Genomic DNA, 22,530 nt, shown 5'->3' with positions numbered 1-22,530 from the left:
ACCCCTAACCCAGCTCCCACTCCCCCCACACACTACACTACACTACCCCTAACCCTGCTCCTGCTCCCCATACACTACACTACCCCTAACCCTGCTCCCCGCACACTACACTACCCCTAACCCTGCTCCCACTCCCCGCATACACTACACTACCCCTAACCCTGCTCCCACTCCCCGCGCACACTCCACTACAGTACCACTAACCGTGCTCCCGATCCCCGCACACACTACTCTACAGTACCCCTCACCCTGCTCTCACTCCCCGCACACAATACACTACACCTAACCCTGCTCCCGCTTCCCGCACACAATACACTACCGCTAACCCTGCTCCTGCTCCCCGCACACAGTACCCCTATCTCTGCTCCCACTCCCCCCACACACTACACAACACTACCCCTAACCCTGCTCCTGCTCCCCGTACACTACACTACCCCTAACCCTGCTCCTGCTCCCCGCACACTACCCCTAACCCTTCTCCCACTCCCCACGCACACTACACTACAGTACCACTAACCCTGCTCCCAATCGTAGTGACCCTAGTAGTAATGCACCCAGTAGTAGTGCCCCCAATAGTATTGCCCCTCTTTTGTAATGCCCCCAGTAGTAGTGCCGCCTGAGTAATGCCCCCAATAGTAATGCCCCCAGTAGTAGTGCCCCCAGTAGTAGTGCCCCGTGAGTAATGCCCCCTGTAGTAATGTCCCCTATTGTGAAGTCGCATGCAAAACAACAAAAAAACTAATACTTACCTTAAGCCCCGCTCCCATGTCCGCTGCCGTCTGGTCCACATGGAGAGACATCATGACACCTCTCCCATAGTGCACTGCACACAGCGGGAACTCATGACACCTCTCCCATAGTGCACTGCACACAGCGGGACCTGGAAGCCAGAGCTCACGAATGAGCTCCAGCCTCCGGCTGCCGCTGGTGCTGCGGGGAGGGAGCTGGGCGTCCACTGGTAACAAACTCAGCGGGCGCCTGGCCTATGGAGCCTCCCTGCGGCGCCAGGGTTAGGTGGGTCGGAGGAGGCGGAACTGGTTCCGTCTCCAAACAGAAGTGACGTAACGCAGTTCCCCCCTGGTCCGACCCACTTTAACCCCTGCATCTAGATAAATAGACAGCAGTGGCGGCTCCAGGCACGGGCAAGCAGGTCCGTCGTCCGGAGCGCTATTGTATCCGGTGGGCGCAAGAAAAACCCATCCCGCCCTCCCGGCGCTAAATTCAGTATATACGCTCAGGGGGAGGGAGCGGAGGAGGGAAGGGGCGGCAACACAAGATGACACTGGGCGCAGCAAAACCTAGCGCCGGTCCTAGTAGATAGAATTCTATATATACATATAGATAGAATTTAATCTACACACACACACACACACACACTTATTAATTGTCCCTTTTGATAACACGTTAAACAAATTTGTATGCAATGTTCCATAACAAAATAAATAAATATATATATATATATATATATATATATATATACTCTTATTATACAGAGAGAGAGAGAGAGTGAAAGCAGCATAGACAGCAGCACACAGTGATCATGCATTCAGAATTGGTGCTATGATGAAAATCCTCACAGAAGTTGAGAACAAAACCATTTGTGGCATACCTCGCAATGTTGTCTAGTAACAAACAGACACAAAAAAAAAAAAAAAAAAGACTGGAGATGCCGGGGATTGAACCCGGGACCTCACACATGCGAAGCGCGCGCTCTACCACTGAGCTACATCCCCCAGCTGTGTACGTCAATGGTCAGAATCTCCACAACAGGAAGGAACAGTCAGTTCAGCTGCCTTCTATGTGTTTATTTAACTAGTTATATTTTCCTCTTCAGTGCACATGAAGCACAATGAATAAAAAACGCATAGTAATAGAGCTACATTTGGAAACCTTTTACTTTTTAAAACACATCATCCTGACACATGAAACTTTGATTTCAGAGTCCTTGCATTCACAAGCAAGCTAATAGAGCGATATGATTGGTGTATGAGGAAAAAGAGAATTAGAAAAAAAAAAAAATACATGATGCATTGGCCGGGAATCGAACCCGGGCCTCCCGCGTGGCAGGCGAGAATTCTACCACTGAACCACCAATGCTCACATATCTACAGGAGAATAATGTAACCTGTCAGACCTGTGCTTTCATTTCACTAAGCCTGCATGCAACTTCACAAGTGATACATATTGCTCATGATAAATCTATACATGATTTGATTGCAACATGGATTTGATAAAATATAAATATAAGTTTGCTTTTTGTGATGCTTTAATACATTTCCATTTATGTATAAATGGGTCTGTTTTGCAGCCACTTACAATGCATATATTCAACATGACTAATGCTAGTTCATTCCGAATTGGAATGAACTATATTTACTAATAGTACCGTTTTAGAAAACTGACTTTTTTTGGGGGCGGTTTAAAAAAAAATCACGAAATTTTTGTTTCATCATAAAACATACAAAAAACACGCCAAAAATGCAGGGGATTTAAGCATGTGTGTGTGCATATATATATGTTTTTTGTTTGTTTTTTAGTAATTCTTCACAGTATCCCCATATTGTGTTAAATGAAATGTAGTAATTTTATTCCCCTATACATTGGTGATCAGTGCGCTTTTCCTATGATAAAAGGTGGTGGCGCTCACCTAAGGCTGATCCAACATTTATAGCAGCTTCCACACTGTGCAGATGCTTATTTTATTCTGTTCTAAAACTATCCCCACTGATTTCTGCCTGTTTCTGGAACTGTTTATAAGAACTTAAAATTAGGTTAAACAAAAAAAAAGATGGTGGTACTGAATTGATTCAGGACACGTCATGTATTGTCAGAATAGATTAGAAAACCACTATGTGGAAACAGCGATATGCTTACCTGGTCCCTGGTGTACCCGGACCCTTCCACTCCTCAGCGCATAGTTAGTTTTTATTTTTTTTTCCCTTTTAGTTAATGGAGCAAGCATGATATTATCGCATACTTGCCTACCATCCCGATTCGTCCAGAAGCCTCCTGAAAATTGGGTGCTGCTCCCAGCCCCCTGGAAAGGCAGGCAAGCCTCCCGGCCCCCCCGAATCATGTCATCATGGTCCCGCCCCTGCTTCACAATGCCAAAAATATCGGCATTGTAAGAGGGGGCGGGGCCATGATGATGCGATCGTGCTGTCACGTCCTATGCTCCACCCCCAATTAGGAGTCATTGCTGTGTCACACCCCCTTTTTCCACGACACGCCCCCCCAGCCATGAAAGCCCGACAGCTCCCTCCCGGAAAGAGGGAGCTAAAAGTCGGTAAGTTTGTATTATCGGCCTTGCTAACCACGCCTTTGCTAACATAATACATACTTGCAAATGAGCCCCAAAGCAGTCAGTAAGATCTACTTGTTGATGGAAACACACTGATACATCTCAGAAAATACATGCAGCCATAGGGATCATTGTGCCTTATAGCCAATGCAGGGAAATTATACTAATGATCCCATTTGAATGTTTATATCTCTGTTTTTGACTGCTTTAGGGCTCATTTACATTTGGATGTAAATCAATGTTATGACACGCCTCTCAGATGTAGCAGTACACGCCCACTTTACCACCGCGCTCATAGGTACTGCTTTCACAATCTCCCTGAAATACTTTTTCAAAACTAGGCAGGTATGGCTTAATATCGATCCCAGAAAAAAAAATCAATATTATTTTCATCATTAATTCCTCTATTAAATACAGACATGACGATCCCGTAACGATACGGAACTATCGATTGAACATCTCCAGCCACTTCTCCTACTGCTTCAGCTGTAATACTATAACATTTCATTCACATATTTTAGGTGCAATAAATACCCTGTAGTGTGTCAGACAGTTGCAAGGAACATTTTAAAGAATCCGTTTTCCATATTTGTCCTTGTTAACAGTAGAATGGTAACAAAGTTGTCTAAGATTTCCAATAGGAATTTGTGACATTTAGAAGTCTTGCACGCTATCCCTGGATAACTTAAAGCAACTGACATTGGAACACTGACCAGCAGTTTCATGCTTCAAGGTCAGTCAAATGATCTTTCTGTGACTTAGTAAACTTTTAAGGCATTCCCCTGTTTTGCAGCTGTGACATGCCATTCTCAACTGTCCTTATTATTCATCTATGGACAAAAGCTCAGCGCCACTTCTCTGGTTCTGTATGTTGGTATAAGTTATCTATTATCAACTGCAATAAGTGCAGGGGCAACGAGAGAGGGGGCAGCGGTTACCAATTACCATGGCCCAGGCTTTATAGATGCGCCCGGCCACGGTCCACATCCCCCCCCCCCACCCCCCCGGATTTGTCCCTGGCGGCGCCTCCTGTAGTTTCGTTGTGGAGCAAATTCTACATTTGTTTAGGGACGTGACCACACCTCCAAAAATTGCCGAAACAAGGGAAGGCTCTCTACAACCTTGAATACGTGTTTTTTTTCTGACACGTTAAAACAACAGATGTGATTACTATCTCACTGATTTTATAAAAAACCCTTTTCACCTTCTTATTACTTTACTTTATTGGCTATCACAATTTCTATTAAATATAATTTTTAGCTTTTGACCTCCTTCTGTGTTCTCAGCTATGTTTTTATATCACCAAGCAGAGTTGCTTATTGTGGTCACCTGGTCCTATTATACAATATTACCTAATGCAGAATTAGTTGATATGGTTATCATCTCCACTGTTGCTTCAAAGTTAGTATGAAACAAACAGAAGACAAAAAGATTTTTCAATATATAAAGCTACTAGCTGGGACACCTGGCGGTGCCCGGGTTAAAGAATGGACCTTGAAGTACATCTGCAGCCCACATTTTTTACATTGCAGACCAACATTGGAGACCATGGTATATGGAAATGTGCTTGGAGGAAATTAGTAACTGTCAGTGCAGGTGCAGCGTGACAGTTGAACCTCTGACTCACTGCTCTTCTGTTGGAGCTCGGCCTTAACACACACACACACACACACACACACACACACACACACACACACACACACACACACACTGGTACATATCAGCCTGTGCCTTCAGGTCAGTGCAGTTTTAGGCACTGGAAGACATCCTGGGCGAAATTGCTTAAACCAAAATGATAAATCTGAGACTCCCCGGCCTACTTGGTGGGCACCATGTAGACATCCATGTGCCTGACTTCAAACATAGCCCAAGACCTAATACTGGTCAAACTACACCACCATGCCAAATTTGGTGGCGCTAGGTACAAAACTCTGCCCGTGCATAGGACAAACAGACACACACACATCAAGTACACATCATGCATAGAAAGGGTCTGCAGGATAGGTTATCATCAAATTGGACACTTACTGATGCATGTCCAATACCTCCCACTGGCCACTAAAGGGGTGGTTTCATCTTTTCATCCAATAGTGAGTATTTCTGCCTAAATAGGGGTGAAGTTTGGGTGTATGGGGCAAAGTTTGGGTAGATCAGAGGTGGTGGCTCCATTAGTCATGTGAGTGACAGGGATACATGCACAGGACTAATACCTGTACAGCCAAGATGGTGAGCAGTGCGGCGCCATAGCAGGTATCTGTCCCCACTGCCCGCTGTCTTCCCCCTAATGCTATCTCTCCTGTCCTGACTCCTCACTCTCCTAACCATACTGATATCACGCGAATCATGCAGTCAGTTATAACTCTATTGTTCTCATTAACATAACATCTCATCACAGCAATTTAAAATAATAATTAAAAAAATAATTCAAGATTTTTTAAATTAGTTTGTGTTTCTTAAGGCACGTATCCACTTGCCGACAATGAAGGACTGAACGATAATGATATCATATCGTTCAGTCATTCATTATACTGTGCAGTGCCCACACTGAACGATATGTCGTTAATTGCAGGCACCCTCCCTCATCCCCGAACATGCCCAACCTGACGATATCGTCAGGTTGACCGTCATGTTCGGGCGATAAGCGATGCCGACAACGACCAGCGGGAACGCGCATTGCTGGTCGTTGCCAACATTTTTTTGCACGATTAATGAGCGATTGAATGATAAACTATGTCGTAATCGGTCAATCGCTCATTTTTCTCGGCTAGTGGATACGCGCCATAAGAATAAGATTTACTCAGCCAAGAGCCCTTACCTAATTGCTGAGAGGTTACCTGTGAGAATTGTGGCCCTCCGCCTAATTTGAACAACTAGATTGGCTTACTAAGGTAAAATCACAGCAATTAGAAGAACCAATGATCAGCTTCTCCTAGTGGTGGCTGCATGTACATGTACAGTAGATGTCGGCAACGTAATGGAAAATGGTTGCTAATTGTTCTTTTGAAACAGTTGAAGACCCATGTGTATTCTGCCCTTACATTTTACACAGGCTGCTGGCTGATCTCTCTACATCAGTTATAGTACAGATAAAGGTATAGTACAGAAACAATTTCTGCTTTTGCTATAGTCAGCCTGAGGGGAAGGGAAAGAGAACACAGGGTAGACTTGTAGATGAAACAGATATATGGCTGCTTGTTGTATACAAAACACTAGATAATATCTTATTGATCTCCTGGGGCCTTTGACACCCTCCCCAGGGCAAGTTATTATATCATGTGATTATGAATCAATCATATAACAGAGTATGAAGAAACAATTGCTTGCGGATCTATAAATGTCTTCTTGAACCAATAAAATATATTTTTGAGTTGGATCATGGAACCCTGAGGAACAAAACATTGCATTCTCATGGAACATAACCTTTAGGGGAAACTATTCTACATGTACTGAAAATGTGTTTATTAAGTTATCTTACAGCCACGGCTTCTCCCAGCAGGACACAGAAGATGTAGTGGATCAGAGGATGAGAACACAGTGTGATGGAGTGTTCAGTACTTCCAGCAGTAAATGCAGCATCTGAAAAGGTTCTTTATACAGTGAATAGGAACCTGTAGTGAAGATGTTATGCAGTTTCTTTTATGTGTCCCAACAAATCATAGGACTGTAATTCTGAATATTCTACTAGTCCCGTAAACATTACTTGTTCTATCTATAATAAGCGTATCCATTATCATGTATTTGTACTATTTACAAAATAGTCTGTCTGATCTCTAACAGGGATTCAATTATTACATTTCATAAAGTTGGAGGGGTATATTTTGTTGATATTCACAATGTCGACATGAGTTTTTCGACATGGTTGTAATGTCGATATTGTTGAAATTTCGACAATGTGTTTTCAGTCTAATTCTATTCCTTAACCTAATGGAAATATCAACTTGATTACACTGGTCCTGATTCAGAGTTGTACATTATTGCACAGCCGCTGTGTGTTGTGCAATAATCTGTTAATTATATATGCCTCCTGCCGGCTTCAGTGATCTGTTGCTGTGTCTGAGGAGGTGCCTAACCCATCGGATCACTTGTGTGAACATCGGCAATCTCAGTAACCATCAGATTACTCAGGATGGATGTGAAATTCACACAGCCGGGGCCAGTAAAGCCACATCGGAAGACGCAGATACTCGGTGCTCCCAGGAAATGGGGCCGACACGTGCCGGCTTTCTGGGACGCTGGCCATCTCTGCACCTTCCCTGTCTCAAAATGGCTGCAGCATGTCAATCATGATACGGCTTAGTGGGCACTGCTACCATCATCGCAAACACAGTTCGGCACATGTGCAGTACAGATCCTGCGCATACGCCGATTGAGAACCATCGGAGTTGTACGCAAACCATCGGATTTGTGTCCAACTGTGAATCAGGCCCAATGTCAACATTTCCAATGTAGACATTCTGCCAATGTCGACATTTTGTAGGTGTCGACATTAATGATGTCATAATTTTAACCATGTCCACATCATCAATGTTGACCTCAACATTTTGATCACCAACTTTATGGGGCAGATTCAATTAGCCGCAGTAATTACCACAGGTAGATAGCCGTGAGATTTAACGCCCAGAGCTAATCAATAGTAAGCCCTTTTCCTCTTGCAGTAAACCCACAGCTAACATGCGTTAAACCCATATATTTCAGGTTAAGTACCCGGAACTATGGGTTAACGCACTCACATGTGGTAAGGGCAGAGAGCTTAATGCAAATTTCTGTTCACACCTCCGGTGGGTGCAAAAGGAAATCCACGGTAACTGCAGTCTGCAATTCATTAGTCCCAGGCACTGCTAAAAGCACGCGGTATGCTCCGCTTCTAAATGAATGACTGCGTACCATTTGGGGCATTGAAAATTAATTTCCTGTTTCAAACTTGTAAAAGTTGCTTGTAGAGATCAGTAAACATACAACACCACACTAACAATAGTATTTGAAGGGTTAAAAATTCTGCTTGCTTTGTTTGTTAATGGCAGTTATTATATAGAAATAAAGATAACATTAATGACATTCGGTATGAAAAGCCGGCTGCCGCATGACCGACAGTTTGATTCCCAGCTGCGACAGCCCGACAAAACAGCAGAGCCCGGCAGCGGAAGCCCGACAGCGCTGGAAATCCCGGGTGTCCCTAAGGTAAGTACTTACTAACCTAACCAACCCCCTAACCCTAACCCTCCTTAGGGATGCCTAACCCTAACCTCGCCCCTCTAAGTGCCTAACCCTAACCTCCCCTTCCCCCGCTGCCTAACCCTAAGTCCCCGGGGGGGTGCCTAACACTAACCCTCCCTCCCCCTAGCCTAACCCTAACCCTCCCGGGGAGATGCCTAACCCTAATCCCCCCGGGTGCCCTAAACCTAACCCTCCCCCCCCCGTGGCTGTCCGCTCGCGGCCGGGCTGCCTGTCTCCTGGCGTCGGGAAAATGACAGGCGTCTAGATTTTAGACGCCTGTCATTTAACCCTAGGCGGGATAGAGGATTCGGGAAGCCGGCGGTCGGGATTGTGGCCGCCGGCTTCCTAAACGTATCCCATTTAAATGTCTTGTTTCTCTAATTTGGCTCAAATCTCTTTTTGATTTAAAGCTATAACAATACAATATAATGGAATGCTGCATATTTCAGTGATCATTTATTGGTGCACAATTGGTGCCTCTTGGACAGTGAAGGGGGGGGAATTACAACGTTTGGGAGCATTAAGATAATGATCATGAGATATAAAGAATTTCAGGTAGATTTTGGATACCTTTCATTTCCCTGTCTCTTGAGATCAATGAGAAGTTGTATTGATTATAGTTACCCAATCGACCAATCTTCGTAATCAGGCTCAAAGGCAGCTGTGTTATGCAGTTATTGGGGAGATTTATAAACCTTCTGAAGAGGAGACAAGTGGAGAATTTGCCCATAGCAACCAGCTTCTAGCTATCATCTAGCTAGTACATTCTATAAAAATTAAAGCTATTATCTGATTGGTTGCTATGGTCAACTTCTCCACTTGTCCTAGTAGTATACGGATCATTTACATGGTGAATATTGCAGGGTCCAAGGAACTGGACCTTTCCGTTGTAATAGTTCTTGAGAAGAGCAGAGTTGTAGGGCCCTTTGGTGTTGCTTTATACTGGGTCATGGATAAAATTACTCTTTTATACAATTTGTAAAAGTTACAAATGGATCAAAATTGGATCATAAAATGTTACAAGAACTGAAAAAGCAGGTACAGTAACTATATCAGCCCAATAGTAAATAGAATATGCTAAGTTCGGATCCTGAATCTGTGCTGCCAAGTCTGACGGATCCTTATGCATCTATAGCCTTAGGATCCTGGCTTCTACAGTTGACATTAGCGATGTTCATTTGCCCAAAATGACTCCTACACCAAAATATACTCAACTGTTTACACAGTAAAATCAGAAGGTACAATTAGGGAACGTAGGAGGCAGTACCTGAGCAAGCAAATAACTGAGCAGTGTCATGAAGAGCATGCAAAGTGTTCAAATATAAAGATCGGCATGCCTCATATTATTCTAATGGTATGTGATTTGCATGTTACAAGTACACTTAGGAAAACGCATTTGTAGGCACACTTTGGTCAATGTTATAAAACCATCCACATATACAAAAATTACATATTAAAGACCGTTTTGAACACTCACTCTCTCATTAATTTAAAACATAAAATAATTTATTTAGGTTTAAACATTGGGCCTGATTCAGAGATGTAATGCTGGGTACACACTGGCCGATCAATTGATCAGCCAATATATATCTGCTGGCCGTCGGCCAGTGTGTACAGACAAGGGCCCTCATTCAGCGCCGTACGCTCTGAGCAGAGCGCACGCTCTGAATGAGGGCCGTCCTCCATAACTATGGAGCGTCCTCCTGGACGCTCGTATAGCTGTGGGTCACCACCCACAGCCTATACGAACGTGCAGTTTGATGGCCGCGATGGTCGTGACCATCGCGACCATCGCAACTGCGTACAAAAGCCTGTGGTTGAGTTTTTCAACCACAAGGCTCGGAGTGATTTTGGCTCTATCAGAGCCAAAATCACTCCCACTGACATCACTAGTGATGTCAGTGGGCCGGCTTCTGACGGGAGGCGTTCCCGAGGGAACGCCCCCGTCAGGGAGGCACGCCCCCGGCACGCCCACCAAAGGGGGCGTGCTGTCAGTCAACATCGACAGCACGCCCCCTTTGAAGAGACACTACGAGCGAAGGAAGGTCCTTCGCTCGTCGCGTCTGGCGCATGCGCACGACGGAGCTCCCTCCGTCGTGCGCATGCTCAGAGCAGAACATCGACCCACTTGCGAGCGGACAGCCGCTCGCGAGTGGGTCTGAATCAGGCCCAATATGTCTGTGAACCGAGTTGTTCACAGTCATATTGCATCGGCTGTGCTGCATAGCCAATGGAAAGATATGTCTGCAGATATATCTGTCCATCGGCAAGTGTGTACGGGCAATCTGCAGACCGCCCGTACACACACAGCAGCAGCCGAGGGGTGCCGAATAGATGATGGCTATTCAGTGTGTATGAACCACCATCATCTAAAGATATATCTGCAGATCACTCGATCTGCATATATATCTGTCAGGTGTGTACCCACCATAAGCTAATCCCACAGCCACTCCATCGTTGTACGCAGCAGCTGTGCATAATTATGCAAATATGTAAAAAGGCGCCTACTGCGAGATTCTGTGCTCCGCTGTGTCCAAGGCTGCAGCATCAGATCACTTGCATGACCATCGGACATCTGACACCCCACCATTGTGTTAAATGCTCCCTGTTGCCACCCGGCCCCCAAATGGCCACAGCCTATCAATCAAGCTGCAGTGTACAGGGCACTGCGAGCAATGTCGCAGAACAAGATATGAACATTTAAAGGTGTAAATGATGTGTACAGGTATGTGGAGGTGTAAATGATGTGAGACAGGTAGGTGGTGGTATAAATGATGTAGGACAGGTATGTGGAGGTATAAATGATGTGGGACAGGTATGTGGAGGTGTAAATGATGTGAGACAGGTATGTGGAGGTGTAAATGATGTGGGACAGGTATGTGGAAGTGTAAATGATGTGAGACAGGTATGTGGAGGTGTAAATGATGTGGGTCAGGTATGTGGAGGTGTAAATGATGTGAGACAGGTATGTGGAGGTGTAAATGATGTGAGACAGGTATGTGGAGGTGTAAATGATGTGGGACAGGTATGTGGAGGTGTAAATGATGTGAGACAGGTATGTGATGGTGTAAATGATGTGGGACAGGTATGTGGAAGTGTAAATGATGTGAGACACGTATGTGGAGGTGTAAATGATGTGGGACAGGTATGTAGAGCTGTAAATGATGTGAGCCAGGTATGTGGAGGTGTAAATGATGTGAGACAGGTATGTGGAGGTGTAAATGATGTGTACAGGTATGTGGAGGTGTAAATGATGTGGGACAGGTATGTGGAGGTGTAAATGATGTGAGACAGGTATGTGGTGGTGTAAATGATGTGGGACAGGTATGTGGAGGTGTAAATGATGTGGGACAGGTTTGTGGAGGTGTAAAGGATGTGAGACAGGTATGTGGAGGTGTAAATGATGTAGGACAGGTATGTGGAGCTGTAAATGATGTGTACAGGTATGTGGAGGTGTAAATTATGTGAGACAGGTATGTGGAGGTGTAAATGATGTAGGACAGGTATGTAGAGGTGTAAATGATGTGAGACAGGTATGTGAAGGTGTAAATTATGTGAGACAGGTATGTGGAGGTGTAAATGATGTAGGACAGGTATGTAGAGGTGTAAATGATGTGGGACAGGTATGTGGAGCTGTAAATGATGTGAGACAGGTATGTGGAGGTGTAAATGATGTGAGGCAGGTATGTGGAGATGTAAATGATGTGGGACAGGTATGTGGGGGTGTTGTATTGATGGAAGAGGGGTTTTAGAACTTGCAGATGGGAGCTAAAAGTGTTTTTTTCCCAAAACTTTTTTAAACTTGTAATAAAACGCAGAAACTTCCCTTTATGGAATTTTGGGGTACAGACATTCGTTTGCTAAAAAAACACCTGTCTATAATTTTTCCACCATTAATAAAAAAATGCAAAAATCAGCCATTTGACACCTTTTAAGAACTTCCATTACTTTCCTTAAGGTCTTTAGTAGTCTCCTACATGGTCCTGTAACTTTTTTGGGGTCCAGGATGTTTACCCCACTTTTTCATGCACTTCTGCCAGGTCACTTATTGTAGAAAGCGAGTCCTACAAAACACCATTTCTAATTGCATCAATATATGCAAGATTTGTCATGCGAGTTTGTTTTTGTAACCCCACATCTAATTGAATTGACCCCAATGTGTAAGGTTATATTTGCGGGAAGACATATTCAGGGGATGTAGTTAGCAGACAGGATGCCGCCGGTCTAAATCCCGACGGTGAAAGCCTGACACAGGATTTAAGATAGGCGTTGATTTACCGACGCCTATCTTAATCCCAATGCCGGAATATAGACAGACGCCATCCCGAACGACGTAAGCAGGCGGCGTCTTGGCTGTTAACCGTGGGGGGGGAGTGTTACGTTTAGGCAGAATAGCGGGGTTAGGGCTAGGTTTTGGGAGGCGGAAGTTAGGGTTAGGCACCCCTAGGGGGCAGGGGAAAGGCACCACTGGGGGGGTTAGGCACTAAGGGGGAGAGGGTTAGGTTTAGGCACTAACGGGGAGGGTTAGGGTGCGTGGTGGGGAGGGTTAGGCTACAAGAAGGGAAGGTTAGGGTTAGGGGGAGAAGGGGGAGGGTAAGTATACTTAGCCGACCCGTCGGGATCCCGACCATCGGGATGCTGCTGTCGGTATTTTGACAGGAGGCACCCCGACAGCCGATATTACATACATACCCATTCCATATTCAGTATGTCTACTAAAGTAAATGGAAAATGAGATGAGATACAGAAGTCAAGTTAGAGGCGGCATCGACTGTTTTACAAATGAAAATGTCACACATGTTAAACAAACTATATTTATTGTGCTCCCATTAGGACTGACCTCCGCCAACCTTTGGCTTTTTGGCTGCAAGTTTTAGCATGTCATGTCACCCACGATTTCCCTGATCAAGCTGCTGCAATGGAAATAGCTACAGGAAGACATGGCTACTAGTTTATAGCGATATGCTACTTCTGCAGTCTTTTACAAAAAGCCTAATAATGGAAAGATGAATAGTGCCCCTGCTCCTGTGTTATGGCTGCCTGTGTATACGTACCCAGGACCAGTTTTTGTCTTTGCTGGGCCCAAGGCAAAACAGTTTTTGAGCCCTTTGTAAAAGAAATTCTAGCTTTACGTTTATACTGTATGTTCTGTATTGTGCTTAACCCCTTCCCCCTTTTCATTTGTTCTTTATTGTGCTCCACCGCCCTAGTTGTTAACTTACCTTACTTGCATTTTTTTTTTTTTTATCTTCACTCTCCCATGAGCTCCTCTCCTCTGACAGACACCATTGTGACATCATTACATCATGGGCGACACTGCCGTGATCAGAAGTCGCCAAAGTTAGGGATCCATGTGCCTCTTCTGGCCCTGCCCCTCACTGCACTGCGCTAGGCCCGGAGCCCATGATGGTCTGACTGCAATATATCTGACAGTCGGGAAGCCGGCTGTTGGTAAAATGTCAGCCGGCTTCCCGATTGCATCCCGCTCAGGGAGCCGGACCCATAGTGGTCACCACAGGCACTGCACGCCTTCTGTACTATTGTTGGATAGCAGCATGCTGTGGGATGCAATCGGGAAGCCGGCTGACATTTTACCGACAGCCGGCTTCCCGACTGTCATATCCCGGCGAGGGTGAAATGCCCGGCGTCTATACGTAGACGCCGCTCATTTCCCTGACGCTTGGAGACAGGGGCCCGGCATCCCGATCGTAGTGTAGCTGGGCACCGCGAGCGGACAGCCGCGGGGGGGAGGGTTAGGTTTAGGGCTCCAGGGGGGGAATTAGGGTTAGGCACCCCTAAGGAGGGTTAGGGGGGTTAGGTTAGTTAATACTGACCTAGGGATGATCAGGATTTCCAGCGCTGTCGGGCTGCCGCGGCCGGCGGTATTTCATACCGATTCCCCCTGAGCAGCTACAGCCTAAAATTTTCATACAACATATTGTTCAAGTGAATATACATTTCTATATTTTCTGATTTTGGGCATCAGAATGTTTGGGGCCCATCAAAATTTGAAGCCCACGGCTGTTGCTTTTAGGTCTAAAGCTTGGCCTGTATATACTGCAAAACTAGGTACACACTATACGATTTGTAGCCCAGCTGACGGTGCAGAGCAATGCAATAATACATCGCACACGCCGTACACACTGCACGTTCCAGTGTACAATGGCGCAATGTTGTTGCATGCTGCATGTAACAGAACTGCGTCATTCATTGCATCGTCCCATCTGCCGTGCAGAACAGCGGATGGAATAAAGCAATAAACAACTGTCGTGAACGAAGGATTGGGCATACACACCATATGATGCATACGATATATCGTTCTGATCTGTGTCGGAACAATATATCGTACAATATATCTCATGGTGTATACTCAGCTTAAGAATGGTGGGACAAATTCTATGTTGGTTACAAGCAAATGCATAGACCCAACAGATACTTACCACAAACAGAAATACACAGCATAGCGGCCCATTTATAAATGATCCCATTTGCAATGCGATCTGAGCATGACATTATCGCCCATGATCGCAATGTGAGGGGCGGGTGCGGTGCAATGCCTGCTGCCGTGCAGGTGTACGTCTGTTACTTACCTTGCGTCGCACCCTCTCACCTTCAGGCCGTGTGTTGAGCAGACGGTCCTGGAACCTCCGAATAGAACACGGACACGATGACCTAGGGGGAAGGAGACGAGGTGAGTACCGTCCTTCCTCACGTCGACCGACGCGCCCTACCGAACCGGGGGATAAATTCAGGTTTTAAGTGAAGATCATCATTGGCACTTTTGGCCTCAGATCCCGAATTTTCACCTATCGGTACTCACGCACCAGGTGAAGATCCGTCCTTGCACCGGGTTGCAAGGTTCACCGTCCGCCCAGAAGGAAGGAGATAGATAGTGACAAACAGGGAGAGACAGTACACACAGATATTCCTCACCGTGTCCACTCTTGCTCTTTGTTCGCTCACTCGCCTACAGGTCCCTGTAAGGAGATACACACCACAGCCGTGCAGGGCCTAAACCTATGTCAAGCAACTACACATACTAAAACGGCATCACCCTCAACCTACAGTGTGTGTAGTACGACAGATATAAACAACAACTAAACTTTTGCCCTGCACGGAACACCAAACACAGACCAAATATACAAGAGCAAAACACGGTACTGTCTCTTTAAATGTCTGCTACCTACCCAGAGCTGGCCAGCTCCTCTTCTCGGTGACTGGGGAAACCACTACCTCATGGGTGGAAGCCGTACAGCTCTCCACCACTGCTCACACCTCTAATCATCTATGCGGGGGCTACCTAATGGGCTCAGGGCCCTGGACCTAACGCCCAGGATCTTACCAGCGGCTCAGGGCTTATGCCTGCCTACTGCGGGGTACTCAAGGGACTTGGGCCTACTGCCCAGAGTCCCGCTCTATTTTGCAGCTCAGGCCTAGTGGCCTGCCTAACGGTGGGCTCTGGTAGTGGCCTGGGCCTAATGTCCAGACCACTTTTATTGGGGCTCAGATACAGGGCCTAGTGCCCTCCTGTATGGGTACAGGCCTATGCCTGATTTATGGCCACGGGCCTAGTGCCCGCCTACTCGATCATTTAGTGGCCTGGGCCTAGTACCCAGGCCACTCACACCTTATTACGGGCCAATCCTTTTAAAGGGCCTAATGCCCACTACTGTCCCCCGGGCCTTGTGCCCGACTAATTGCCCACGGGCCTAGTGCCCGACAATACTCCACGGGCCTAGCGCCTGACAATCCTGGCGGTCTAGGGAGGGGGGTATATGGTGGGCCTCACGGAGGGCCTACCTGCTACGTTGGAAGAGGCTGCGGGGGGGAACTTCGTGATGCTCTTTTACTTTCCTCCCCCGCAGTCCTCTCCGGTCCTCAGCCGCATTCTTCGGCCGCTGGCCCGTCCTGGCCAGCGGCGCCGCCTCTTCTTCCTTTCTTCCAGCCGGCGCCGCCTGTCTTCTTCTTCTTTCTTGACAGCGGCGTCTTCTGGCCTCTTCCGCGGCCGCCGCCCCTGTTGACGCGCCGAACTGCTGCTCTTCGGGAGGTCTTCTCTCCTCCCTCTCCACCGCCGAACTGCTCTTTCCCGCTCGGCGCCATCTAATACAAGACGGCGCGAGTGGGCGGGGCTATGACGCGGCGAGCCGCGATTGGCTCGTCACGTCCGCCTCTGATTGGCTGCTGGCCCGCGAGCCAGGTTTGGCTCGCGGCCAGAGCCAAACGCCCGCCGCGCCCAACGCCTGACCGGCGCTGGGAGCAAGTACTCTCTCCCAGCGCCGGCTACCCGCCGCTTCTTGGCTGCCGGGTGCCAAGCTCCGCTGAGCTTGCGCCCGGAGCCAAGCTTCGCCCGGCGCCACAGTACCGCCGGCACTGGTGAAAGGGACCAGGCGGTCCCTTCACCAGGTGCCCGCGGTATCTGCACCGACGCTAGGGACATTACTGTCCCAGCGCCGGCAACGGATGTGTCCCGCAGAGGACACATCCCTTCTGCCTGCCCCTGCACGTCGGCTGATGCTGGGATCAAACTCGTGATCCCAGCACAGCCTTCCACATTTCCCCCCCCTTTTTCCTTTGTAGTCCCTACAAAGTCTTCCTCCATCTCCAACGTCCGCGGGTCAGGGTATTCTATGGTCCCTCCAGCGAGGATCTGTTCAAGGGCCCAGCCAGGACCGACTATGACCCCACATTCCTTCTCCACTGGCTCCGGGCTCTCCATCTTCGTACCTCCTGACTTCACTCTGCGGATCCTCTGTGGGAGTGGCAACTTGGAAGTGCCTCTCACGATGGGCCACCATGGGGAATTTTCTTCTAAGGGTGCTGCAGCCACCCACTCTTCTTCCAACTTGTCTGGGGCATCTTCACTGAATTCAGGGTGTGGCACTAACCACCACCCAATAGTCGATTCCTCCGGGGCATCCTCTTCCTCCCGGGTCTCCGCCGACATTTTCCATGAGTCTGGACTCTTCTCCACAGACTCCTGCAGCAAGCGACACTTTCCTTCTTCAGCGTACTCCACCTCTTCCGCTGACATCTCCGGGTATCCAGGTCTCGGACTCTTCCAGCATGGGGAGATCCTAGACTTCTTTGCCACTGGGTCTTCACGCTCTTCCTTATAGCATGGCATCTTCACCTCCCAGTCATCCACATCCGTCCTCTGCGGGCAAGGATCCTTCTTCACTGGGACCTCTTCGGAGCATAACAGTGTCACTGCCTCTTCCCAGGGACACTCATGGGCCAAGTGTCCCTGCCGCCGACACTTCCAGCATGGGGGTGCTGTTGCCATCTTCATCACAAAGGGGTCTCTACCCTTCGGCTCCTGCTCAGGAACAATGGGCACCTGTGAACGTACTTCCAGCAGGCTCTTCTGCTCCACTTCCCTGGCTTCTTCTATCCACTTCTGGGCTCGGCCATCCAAGATCATCCGGTTTTCGTCCCACGGACAATCTCGAAGCTCATGCTCTGGATCTCCACATCCTTCACACCGGAATTCTTCATTCTCCTGGTGCCACTCTTCATCACGTGGACAGCTATTATGCTCATGCCCGAAGGTTCCGCAGAGCATACACCAGAGTCTCTTCTTCACAGAGTTCTTCTGACCACATCTCTGGACCGCTTGCTGGGCCATCTGTGTGATCTCCAACGGGGACATTTCTTCCTCTTCTGTCGCCCTAAACTCTCTCCAGGGACATTCGCTGGCAACATGTCCCAGCCGCTGACACGTCTTGCAGGGGGTCACAGCAGATTTCTTGCGCCCCTTCTCCTGGCGCTCTTCCTTGCCGCGCTGTACCGACCGCTGCACCATCTTCATGATGTCTTCTCCCGACACCGTAATCCAGTCACTCTTGTCCTCATACGCCCGGGGATGGTTCCACTCCGGAGCTGTCCGTAGGGGGGTCCTCTTGCCGGTGGTCCTCATCGTGTCCGTGATCCTGCCGACTACGCCAAATGTGAGGGGCGGGTGCGGTGCAATGCCTGCTGCCGTGCAGGTGTACGTCTGTTACTTACCTTGCGTCGCACCCTCTCACCTTCAGGCCGTGTGTTGAGCAGACGGTCCTGGAACCTCCGAATAGAACACGGACACGATGACCTAGGGGGAAGGAGACGAGGTGAGTACCGTCCTTCCTCACGTCGACCGACGCGCCCTACCGAACCGGGGGATAAATTCAGGTTTTAAGTGAAGATCATCATTGGCACTTTTGGCCTCAGATCCCGAATTTTCACCTATCGGTACTCACGCACCAGGTGAAGATCCGTCCTTGCACCGGGTTGCAAGGTTCACCGTCCGCCCAGAAGGAAGGAGATAGATAGTGACAAACAGGGAGAGACAGTACACACAGATATTCCTCACCGTGTCCACTCTTGCTCTTCGTCCGCTCACTCGCCTACAGGTCCCTGTAAGGAGATACACAACACAGCCGTGCAGGGCCTAAACCTATGTCAAGCAACTACACATACTAAAACGGCATCACCCTCAACCTACAGTGTGTGTAGTGCGACAGATATAAACAACAACTAAACTTTTGCCCTGCACGGAACACCAAACACAGACCAAATATACAAGAGCAAAACACGGTACTGTCTCTTTAAATGTCTGCTACCTACCCAGAGCTGGCCAGCTCCTCTTCTCTGTGACTGGGGAAACCACTACCTCATGGGTGGAAGCCGTACAGCTCTCCACCACTGCTCACACCTCTAATCATCTATGCGGGGGCTACCTAATGGGCTCAGGGCCCTGGACCTAACGCCCAGGATCTTACCAGCGGCTCAGGGCTTATGCCTGCCTACTGCGGGGTACTCAAGGGACTTGGGCCTACTGCCCAGAGTCCCGCTCTATTTTGCAGCTCAGGCCTAGTGGCCTGCCTAACGGTGGGCTCTGGTAGTGGCCTGGGCCTAATGTCCAGACCACTTTTATTGGGGCTCAGATACAGGGCCTAGTGCCCTCCTGTATGGGTACAGGCCTACGCCTGATTTATGGCCACGGGCCTAGTGCCCGCCTACTCGATCATTTAGTGGCCTGGGCCTAGTACCCAGGCCACACACACCTTATTACGGGCCAATCCTTTTATAGGGCCTAATGCCCACTACTGTCCCCCGGGCCTTGTGCCCGACTAATTGCCCACGGGCCTAGTGCCCGACAATACTCCACGGGCCTAGCGCCCGACAATCCTGGCGGTCTAGGGAGGGGGGTATATGGTGGGCCTCACGGAGGGCCTACCTGCTACGTTGGAAGAGGCTGCGGGGGGGAACTTCGTGATGCTCTTTTACTTTCCTCCCCCGCAGTCCTCTCCGGTCCTCAGCCGCATTCTTCGGCCGCTGGCCCGTCCTGGCCAGTGGCGCCGCCTCTTCTTCCTTTCTTCCAGCCGGCGCCGCCTGTCTTCTTCTTCTTTCTTGACAGCGGCGTCTTCTGGCCTCTTCCGCGGCCGCCGCCCCTGTTGACGCGCCGAACTGCTGCTCTTCGGGAGGTCTTCTCTCCTCCCTCTCCGCCGCCGAACTGCTCTTTCCCGCTCGGCGCCGTCTAATACAAGACGGCACGAGTGGGCGGGGCTATGACGCGGCGAGCCGCGATTGGCTCGTCGCGTCCGCCTCTGATTGGCTGCTGGCCCGCGAGCCAGGTTTGGCTCGCGGCCAGAGCCAAACGCCCGCCGCGCCCAACCGGCGCTGGGAGCAAGTACTCTCTCCCAGCGCCGGCTACCCGCCGCTTCTTGGCTGCCGGGCGCCAAGCTCCGCTGAGCTTGCGCCCGGAGCCAAGCTTCGCCCGGCGCCACAGTACCGCCGGCACTGGTGAAAGGGACCAGGCGGTCCCTTCACCAGGTGCCCGCGGTATCTGCACCGACGCTAGGGACATTACTGTCCCAGCGCCGGCAACGGATGTGTCCCGCAGAGGACACATCCCTTCTGCCTGCCCCTGCACGTCGGCTGATGCTGGGATCAAACTCGTGATCCCAGCACAGCCTTCCACAGCATTGCAAAATGTGATCATATCACTGGACTGTATCATCCAGCACATGCAGGGAGAGGGGCAGGGGCGTTTCTATAGAGGAGGGGACCGTGTGCAGTCTCTGACACGGGCCCCCTCCTCTCTGTCCAGCGGCCAGCAGCGCACTGAGCTGTGCGCGGCCAGCGCTGGAGTTATAGACTCTGGGCACTAGAGTGCGCCCAGAGTCTATAGTGTATGTGGAGATCACCAGGAAAATAGCCGCGGCGGACATTTTCCAGTCGTTTCTACAGCGCCGGACCCCGGAGAGGTAATTAATACTATGGGGTGCAGGGTGTGCGGTGTGGGGCCCCCCTGGACCAGGGGCCCGTGTGCCCCGCACACCCTGCACCCATTATAGATATGCCCCTGGAGAGGGGCACCGAAAGGAGCTTGTCCCTGCAATGTGCCCGGAGAGCCGCAAATATACAATGATCAATGGGCCCCTGGGTCTGATATTGCAAATAAATCTAATCAAAATATGTGATTGTAAACAGCAACAACAATTTATTAAAACTATATAGAATTACACATATATCAAACAAACATTCAAACATAGCTTACACTATAATAAAACATGTACATTGTCTAACAGCAGTGGGGCGTATTATTTATATTCTTAACTTGTAATGGATAAAAGCTCTCTCAAATGATTTATGCAAGATGTTTTATGATCACTGGAAGAAAATATATTGTATATTGGAATTTTTTTTAATAAAAATGCATATCATGAGTCCTGAAATAACTTTTATAAGTCACTGGCAATCTCATTAGCCTGAAGTTGCTGATATAATACCACAGTATATGTATATAATGATATCCTGATCTCAGTAGTTGCAGCTATACTAGTAAAGTAACATTAGAGTATTTTAGAAAAGAATAACACGATAGTTATTTTCTAGATTTACTCCTGAGATCAGGGCTACTGCTGGCCAGTCTGCTCTAACTCTGTTCCTGCAGAAGTCCTTCTGGAGGAAATCTACAATTATATATAACAGCATCTCATCCCAAGAAACTTGAAGTACATTTATTTTAAGAGCACATGATGAGCTTGGCAGCACAGTGCCCACCTGGCACAGCCTGAGAATCATGCCCACAGTCCCACACCACAAGAACAACTTGTATTGCAATGTAATACTAGATGGGCGGGCTCTCGCTCCAGCCTCTGATTCGGTGGTTGCGGCAGGGAGCCGGCTAGCCATTGGTTAGCGGCAAAGTCGGTCCAGTGAGCGTTGCTGCCCTACTTCCGCGTTTGGATGCTTGGCCTCCCTGGCTGTGTGTGATGTCCCCTGATTCCTAGGAACAGGTGGCCGGCGGGTGCTGGGGAGAGAGGAGGTGGCAGGCGGGTGCTGGGGAGAGAGGAGCTGCCCACGGTCCTGGTGCTTATTGTCCCTGCGGGCTCTGTGCAAGGTGACTGGGGAGAGGGAGCCACCACAGCAGCCTTGCCTGGTGCATCCCTGCCAGATACAGTGCCAGTACTGACTGCAGTGCACACCTGTGAGTATATGATGGTCACCGTCATCCTACGCCCTGCCTGCATCCAAGCGGCTCTGAGATCTCCAGCACATAAGTCTGGTATATTATCATCACATGTGCAATGCTGTAATAGTTGCAGCACTTCTTGCCTGCAGAGCTGTCACTCATGCTTGGAAGCAGATTGACAGGTCTCAAGCAAGATTCGTGCTAACTTAATCTGTGTGTGTCCTTGTTTTAATTTTGTGTGTGTGTGAGTACGTGTATGTATGTATGTATGTATGTATGTATATATATATATATATATATATTTTGGATTGTTAATGAACCAGACTCGGACTACTGTTTTCTATGCATAGTGGAAAGCATGAGTTGGACACGCGTTATACATGTGCTTGGGATAAAGGAAACATGACTAATGTACTAATGATTCACTGTGTAATTAGCTTTTAGTACAGGAAGTGCTAAGGGAATGCCTCAGAACTGAACCTTTATATGACTTATACATTTGTCCTTAATTATAGCTTAAGAGAAAAGAGAATCCATCTAGGAACCACATGTACGTAGT

At 48.5% G+C, this 22,530-nt stretch overlaps 1 protein-coding gene and 2 non-coding genes across 7 annotated transcripts in view; 1 reads left to right on the top strand and 2 right to left on the bottom strand.

Moving 5' to 3' along the window:
• Positions 1-1,661: 1,661 nt before the first annotated feature.
• TRNAA-CGC (transfer RNA alanine (anticodon CGC)) lies at positions 1,662-1,733 on the bottom strand. The gene has a single exon. It is a non-coding gene; the product is annotated as a tRNA-Ala (tRNA).
• Positions 1,734-2,026: 293 nt separating this feature from the next.
• Positions 2,027-2,097, bottom strand: TRNAG-GCC (transfer RNA glycine (anticodon GCC)). The gene has a single exon. It is a non-coding gene; the product is annotated as a tRNA-Gly (tRNA).
• A 19,652-nt stretch (positions 2,098-21,749) lies between these two features.
• Positions 21,750-22,530, top strand: part of GPD2 (glycerol-3-phosphate dehydrogenase 2) — a 292,752-nt gene continuing 291,971 nt past the window's right edge. For all 5 annotated transcript variants that reach the window (XR_015874935.1, XR_015874934.1, XR_015874933.1 and 2 more), the window contains exon 1: positions 21,750-21,986. The gene's annotated coding sequence lies outside the window, so the exon portion shown is untranslated. The remainder of the gene's footprint in view (positions 21,987-22,530) is intronic.

This window comes from Taudactylus pleione, unplaced genomic scaffold, assembly GCF_031769625.1.
Source record: "Taudactylus pleione unplaced genomic scaffold, aTauple2 ptg001137l, whole genome shotgun sequence".
In the NCBI taxonomy this organism is placed as follows: Eukaryota; Metazoa; Chordata; class Amphibia; order Anura; family Myobatrachidae; genus Taudactylus; species Taudactylus pleione.
Note: the sequence above shows the minus strand (reverse complement) of the source record. Positions and strands in the feature narration are given on the sequence as shown.